This window comes from Silurus meridionalis, chromosome 18 (assembly GCF_014805685.1).
Source record: "Silurus meridionalis isolate SWU-2019-XX chromosome 18, ASM1480568v1, whole genome shotgun sequence".
In the NCBI taxonomy this organism is placed as follows: Eukaryota; Metazoa; Chordata; class Actinopteri; order Siluriformes; family Siluridae; genus Silurus; species Silurus meridionalis.
In genome coordinates this window covers 27,582,405-27,590,420 of record NC_060901.1, presented here as the reverse complement: position 1 = coordinate 27,590,420, position 8,016 = coordinate 27,582,405, and the positions used below count along the sequence as shown (strand labels likewise).

General features: G+C 33.9%; 1 protein-coding gene across 3 annotated transcripts in view; it reads left to right on the top strand.

Annotated features, from left to right (window-relative positions):
• The first annotated feature begins 106 nt into the window (after positions 1–106).
• Positions 107–8,016, top strand: part of fynb (FYN proto-oncogene, Src family tyrosine kinase b) — a 23,235-nt gene continuing 15,325 nt past the window's right edge. For all 3 annotated transcript variants that reach the window (XM_046872739.1, XM_046872738.1, XM_046872737.1), the window contains exon 1: positions 107–254. The gene's annotated coding sequence lies outside the window, so the exon portion shown is untranslated. The remainder of the gene's footprint in view (positions 255–8,016) is intronic.

Sequence of the window (8,016 nt, the reverse complement as noted above, 5' to 3'; positions counted from 1 at the left end):
TTGAAGTGCGTCATTTGCTGGCTGCTTTTCCTGAAGCTCCGCCCATCGTTTTATCCTGAATTTCTATTGGTTTAATAAAAAAGCGGCTGAATCCCCTAAACTCATAATCATTGGTTACTTCTCACACTCCTGTTTCTCCATCTGTCTCACACACACACACACACACACACGCAGCGCTCAGTGTCGGGTAGAGCGCGCTTATTGAGGATTAGGGCGCGTGCAGCGGCAGGATGAAAACGACGGAACTTTAGAAGGTAAAAAAAAGTAAAAAAAAAAAAATTCAAATGTGTTTTATGTTAATAGTGTGTGTGTATGTGTGTGTATGTGTGTGTGTGTGTGTTTGAGGAGCGCGTGCCATCACATCTGGATTGCGTCGTCTAACTATGAGATTATTAGAGATAAATCAAGCTGAAATATTATACACGAATACCTCTACAGTGTGTGTGTGTGTGTGTGTGTGTGTGTGTGTGTGTGTGAGAGAGAGAGAGAGAGAAAGTATGTGTGTGTGTGTGTGTAAAGATATGCAAGGAGTAACTGCTGATGTCAGAATCCAGCTGTGGGAGCAAAATACTTCATCTGTCTACTTGTCTTCATTTTTATCTGTCTGTCTGTCTGTATGTCTGTCTAGCATTGTTTGTGTAGAGTGTTGTGTAGTGTGTATAACATTGTATAAGTGTGTAGAGTGTTGTGTAGTGTATAACGTTGTTTACAAGTGTGTGTGTAGGTGTGTATAACGTGTGTATAGTGTAGGTGTGTATAACGTTGTGTAAGAGTGTAGAGTGTTGTGTGTGTGTATAACGTATAAGTGTGTCTAGAGTGTTGTGTAGGTGTGTATAACGTGTGTGTGTGTGTTGTGTGTGTATAACATTGTATAAGTGTGTGTAGAGTGTTGTGTAGGTGCGTATAACGTGTGTACAAGTGTGTAGTGTTGTGGAGGTGTGTATAACATTGTGTAAGTGTGTAATGTTGTGAAGGTGTGTATAACGTTGTGTAAGAGTTTGTAGAGTGTTGTGTAGGTGTATAACGTGTGTGTGTGTGTGTAGTGTTGTAGGTGTGTATGTGTGTGTATAGTGTGTGTAGGTGTATAACGTTGTGTACAAGTGTGTAGTGTGTTGTGTAGGTGTATAACATTGTGTAAGTGTGTAATGTTGTAGGTGTGTATAACGTATAAGTGTGTCTAGAGTGTTGTGTAGGTGTGCATAACGTGTGTGTATAGTGTTGTGTAGGTGTGCATAACGTGTGTGGAGAGTGTTGTGTAGGTGTGTATAACATTGTGTACAAGTGTGCGGGGTGTTGTGTAGGTGTGTATAACATCTGTGTGTATAGTGTTGTGTAGGTGTGTATAATGTGTGTGTAGAGTGTGTGTAGGTGTGTATAACGTTGTGTACAAGTGTGCGGGGTGTTGTGTAGGTGTATAACATCTGTGTGTATAGTGTTGTGTAGTGTGTATAACGTGTGTATAGTGTTGTGTAGGTGTGTATAACATTGTATAAGTGTGTGTAGAGTGTTGTAGGTGTGTATAACGTGTGTGTAGAGTGTGTGTAGGTGTGTATAACGTGTGTACAAGTGTGCAGGGTGTTGTGTAGTTGTGTATAACATGTGTATAGTGTTGTGTAGGTGTGTATAACACGTGTGTGTATAGTGTTGTAGGTGTGTATAACGGTGTGTATAGTGTTGTGTAGGTGTGTATAACATTGTATAAGTGTGTGTAGTATTGTGTAGTGTGTATAACGGTGTAGAGTGTTGTGTAGGTGTGTATAACATTGTGTACAAGTGTGTAGTGTGTTGTGTAGGTGTGTATAACGTGTATAGTGTTGTGTAGGTGTATAATGTGTGTGTATAGTGTTGTGTATGTGTGTATAACACGTGTGTGTGTGTGTACAGTGTTGTGTAGGTGTGTATAACATTGTGTAAGTGTGTATAGTGTTGTGTAGGTGTGGATAACGTGTGTGTGTATAGTGTTGTGTAGGTGTGATAACGTGGTATAAGTGTGTGTATAGTGTTTTGTAGGTGTGTATAATGTGTGTGTGTATAGTGTTGTGTAGGTGTGTATAACGTGTGTGTGTGTATAGTGTTGTGTAGGTGTGTATAACGTGTATAAGTGTGTGTGTATAGTGTTGTGTAGCTGTGTATAACGTGTGTGTGTGTATAGTGTGTGTAGGTGTATAATGTGTGTGTATAGTGTGTGTATAGTGTGTGTGTGTGTGTGTGTGTGTGTGTGTGTGTGTGTGTGTGTATAGTGTGTGTGTGTGTATAACGTGGTATAAGTGTGTGTGTATAGTGTGTGATTATATACGTGTGTGTGTATAGTGTTGTGTAGCTGTGTAGAGTGACTGTGTAGAGTGAGTTTGTAACATTGTGCAGCGTTTGTGTAGTATTGTGTTACACTATATGTGTGTGCTTTTAATGTTTTAAACTAATTGCTATCTGATGTCTTTGATGCCACGTGTGTTAGGAACATGCCAGGAACTGTATCTGTCTCTCAGTCTCTCTATCTGTCTGTACTTTATCCCTCTTTCTGTCTGTCTCTCTGTCCATCTGTATCGGTCTGTCTCTCTTTCTCTCTGTCTGTCTGTTTGTCTTTCTGTACGTGTATATATTTCTCTCCCACTATGTGAGTGTAAAGGTTGGAATGTTATGAAAAATATGTCGTGATTATAGAGTGTGTGTGATTTATATATCGTGTGTGTGATTATATACAATGTGTGTGATTATATATCGTGTGTGTGATTATATACCGTGTGTGTGATTATATAGTGTGATTATATAGTGTGTGATTATATACAGTGTGTGTGATTATATAGTGTGTGATTATATAGTGTGTGTGATTATACAGTGTGTGTGATTATATAGTGTGTGTGATTATATACAGTGTGTGATTATACAGTGTGTGTGATTATATACAGTGTGTGTGATTATATATTGTGTGTGATTATATACAGTGTGTGTGATGATATAGTGTGTGTGATTATATAGTGTGTGTGATTATATACAGTGTGTGTGATGATATAGTGTGTGTGATTATATACAGTGTGTGTGATTATATAGTGTGTGATGATATATAGTGTGTGATTATATACAGTGTGTGTGATTATATAGTGTGTGATTACATACAGTGTGTGTGATTATATACAGTGTGTGTGATGATATATAGTGTGTGATTATACAGTGTGTGTGATGATACAGTGTGTGTGATTATATAGTGTGTGATTATATACAGTGTGTGATTATAGTGTGTGTGATTATATAGTGTGATTATATAGTGTGTGTGATTATATACCGTGTGTGTGATTATATACCGTGTGTGATTATATACAGTGTGTGTGATTATATACAGTGTGTGGTTATATACAGTGTGTGTGATTATATACAGTGTGTAATTATATATAGTGTGTGATTATATACTGTGTGTGTGATTAAATACAGTGTGTGTGATTAAATACAGTGTGTGTAATTATATATATAGTGTTGATTTATATATCTTGTGTGTGATTATATACAGTGTGTGTGATTATATATATAGTGTGTGATTGTATACTGTGTGTGTGATTATATACTGTGTGTGATTATATACAGTGTGTGTGATTATATATATAGTGTTAATTTATATATCTTGTGTGTGATTATATACAGTGTGTGTGATTATATACTGTGTGTGATTATATACTGTGTGTGATTATATACAGTGTGTGTGATTATATATATAGTGTTGATTTATATATCTTGTGTGATTATATACAGTGTGTGTGATTATATATATAGTGTGTGATTATATATCGTGTGTGTGATTATATATCGTGTGTGATTATATACAGTGTGTGTGATTATATACAGTGTGTGTGATTATATATAGTGTGTGATTATATATCGTGTGTGTGATTATATACTGTGTGTGATTTATATATAGTGTGTGATTATATATATATATATATATATATATATATATATATATATATATATATATATATATATATATATAGTGTGTGATTATATAGTGTGTGATTATATATATATATATATATATATATATATATATATAGTGTGTGATTATATAGTGTGTGATTATATACAGTGTGTGTGTGATTATATGTAGTGTGTGTGATTATATAGTGTGATTATATAGAGTGTGATTATATAGCGTGTGGTTATATAGAGTGTGTGTGATTACATGGAGTGTGTGATTATATATGTGTGATTATACAGAGTGTGTGATTATACAGAGTGTGTGTGATTATATACAGTGTGTGTGATTACATGGAGTGTGTGATTATATATAGTGTGTGTGATTATATATCGTGTGTGATTATATACAGTGTGTGTGATTATATACAGTGTGTGTGATTATATATATATATATATAGTGTGTGTGATTATATAGTGTGTGTGATTATATATCGTGTGTGATTATATACAGTGTGTGTGATTATATATAGTGTGTGATTATATATATATAGTGTGTGATTATATGTATAGTGTGTGATTATATATATATATATATATATATATATATATATATATATATATATATATATATGTGTGTGTGTGTGATTATATAGTGTGTGTGATTATATATACAGTGTGTGTGATTATATGTAGTGTGTGATTATAAAGTGTGTGTGATTATATATATAGTGTGTGATTATATATATAGTGTGTGATTATATGTATAGTGTGATTATATATATATATATATATATATATATATATATATATATATATATATATATATATAGTGTGATTATATAGTGTGTGATTATATATACAGTGTGTGTGTGATTATATGTAGTGTGTGTGATTATATATACAGTGTGTGTGTGATTATATATAGTGTGTGTGATTATATATATATATATATATATATATATATATATATATATATATATATATATATATATGTGTGATTATATAGTGTGATTATATATACAGTGTGTGTGATTATATGTAGTGTGTGTGATTATATAGTGTGTGTGATTATAAAGTGTGTGTGATTATATGTATAGTGTGATTATATATAGTGTGTGTGATTATATAGTGTGATTATATATAGTGTGTGTGTGATTATATAGTGTGTGATTATAAAGTGTGTGTGATTATAAAGAGTGTGCGTGATTATAAAGAGTGTGTGATTATATAGCGTGTGTGGTTATATATAGTGTGAATATATATATAGTGTGTGATTATATAGTGTGTGTGGTTATATAATGTGTGATTATAAAGAGTGTGTGTGATTATATAGAGTGTGTGTGATTATAAAGAGTGTGTGTGATTATATAGCGTGTGTGGTTATATATAGTGTGTGAATATATATATAGTGTGTGATTATATAGTGTGTGTGATTATAAAGAGTGTGTGATTATAAAGAGTGTGTGTGATTATATAGCGTGTGGTTATATATAGTGTGTGAATATATATATAGTGTGATTATATAGAGTGTGTGTGATTATAAAGAGTGTGTGATTATAAAGAGTGTGTGTGTGATTATATAGAGTGTGTGTGTGATTATAAAGAGTGTGTGTGATTATATAGCGTGTGTGGTTATATATAGTGTGTGAATATATATATAGTGTGTGATTATATAGTGTGTGTGGTTATATATGTGTGTGATTATAAAGAGTGTGTGTGATTATATAGAGTGTGTGTGATTATAAAGTGTGTGTGATTATACAGTGTGTGTGATTATATAGCGTGTGGTTATATATAGTGTGCGTGATTATAAAGAGTGTGTGTGATTATATAGTGTGTGGTTATATATAGTGTGTGAATATATACATAGTGTGTGATTATATAGAGTGTGTGTGATTATAAAGAGTGTGTGATTATAAAGAGTGTGTGTGATTATATAGCGTGTGGTTATATATATAGTGTGTGAATATATATATAGTGTGTGATTATATAGAGTGTGTGTGATTATAAAGAGTGTGTGATTATAAAGAGTGTGTGTGATTATATAGAGTGTGTGTGATTATAAAGAGTGTGTGTGATTATATAGCGTGTGTGGTTATATATAGTGTGAATATATATATAGTGTGTGATTATATAGTGTGTGTGGTTATATAATGTGTGTGATTATAAAGAGTGTGTGTGATTATATAGAGTGTGTGTGATTATAAAGAGTGTGTGTGATTATACAGTGTGTGATTATATAGCGTGTGGTTATATATAGTGTGCGTGATTATAAAGAGTGTGTGTGATTATATAGCGTGTGTGATTATATAGCGTGTGTGGTTATATATAGTGTGCGTGATTATAAAGAGTGTGTGTGATTATATAGCGTGTGTGATTATAAAGCGTGTGTGGTGATATATAGTGTGTGATTATATAGATTGTTTTAAATTATGTCTGTTTTTAATTATAGTCTATTGATTTCTTATTAAAACTTCAAGAAAACAACAACAGAGTCGATCCGTCAGGACACACAGCATGCAGTCAAGCATATTAATAACGATGTAGCACGTTTTCTGAACCATATCATATATATGGAACCATATAATCTCACACCAATAAGGTTTAACGTTCCTACAGTCTTAAAATGAATGCATCAACGTTTCAGTTTTACATTTAAAACACAGCTGAGATACAAATATTCTGATTGTGGAATCCGTATGAAAGTTCTGGGGTACAGTTTCTCCGGTTTCACCTCATTAACCGTCCGTGTGGAAACACAGCAAAAGTTACCATCATTACTTTAGAACATTTACAGGAATATTTAGTCTTCATGCTCCATGTTGAGTTTAATTTCACTAATAATTACCATACATTTGCATAAAGCAGCAATATTTGTCCATGCGCATGTTAATTAGAGTATTAAAATCATAAAGTATTAATATATGGTACATTTAGAACAGATAAAAATGTGTGATTAAATATTAGAATTGATTGACAGCCCTGATATTAATATGAGGTTCAGTTCCAGCGTGACACTAAAACAGGTAGTTTTTACTGAAGAACATCTCAGAGCTCAAACTTCTTCACTTTCACTTGAGGAATAAAGTGCAGTCAGAACTTCAACTTTTCCCCGAGACTTTATAAAACATCAGGATCTGCACTTCTACTGAGGGAAGGAGGTGTGGACTTTTACTCCTCTGCTGGAAACACTGACACGGTTTAGCTTCTTATTGACCTTCTGCTGTAGGTGTTAAATTTCTATATAGTAGATAGTAGACTCAGTCTTTTACACACACACACACACACCTCAGTGTGTAAGCGTTTTAATAGTGTTAATAATTGAACTCAATGATCTGATTTAGAAGTGTGTGTGTGTATATGTGTGTGTGTGTGTGTGTGTTGGGAAACACACTCATTTTGTTCACATCTACACACTTCCGTTAAACTGGGGGAAAAACCTCTCCGGTTTTGTCTGTCTGTGTGTGTGTGTGTGTGTGTGTGTGTGTGTGTGTGTGTGTGTGTGTGTGTGTGTGTGTGTGTGAATGATGTAGTCCAGGATGCGACCTTTAATAGACTGCAGCTAAATGGAATTATTTACTGCAAATAATCTCTCACACACATGCACACACACACGCACACACACACACGCACACACACACACACACACACACACACACACACACACACACACACACACACGTGTGGTGCTAGCATGTGATTGCAGGTGTTTCGAGAGAGGAACATATTTTGGTGACTGTTTCATTATCTGTGTTTTTTTTGGAGGTTTGAGGAAGTGAAGTAACCTTGTAACAGCGAAATCAAGGTGTCTCTGTGTGTGTGTGTGTGTGTGTGTGTGTGTGTGTGTGTGTGTGTGTGTGTGTGTTTGATGACAAAATGACTGATTATTAATGAATGCCATTCAATAAGGTACTGAAGTAAATTCACGTCCTGGGAAATTTACGGAAAGGTTTGTGGGCACCTGAGCAGAAGTTTGGTTTCTCCATTTGCTGTTATATTGAGCTCCACTTTTCTGGGAAGAAGTTGCACTAGATTTTAATGGAGATTTATTCTGCTACAAGGGTGTTAGTAAGATCAGGTACTGATGTTCTTCCACATTTTCCAAACCCATGG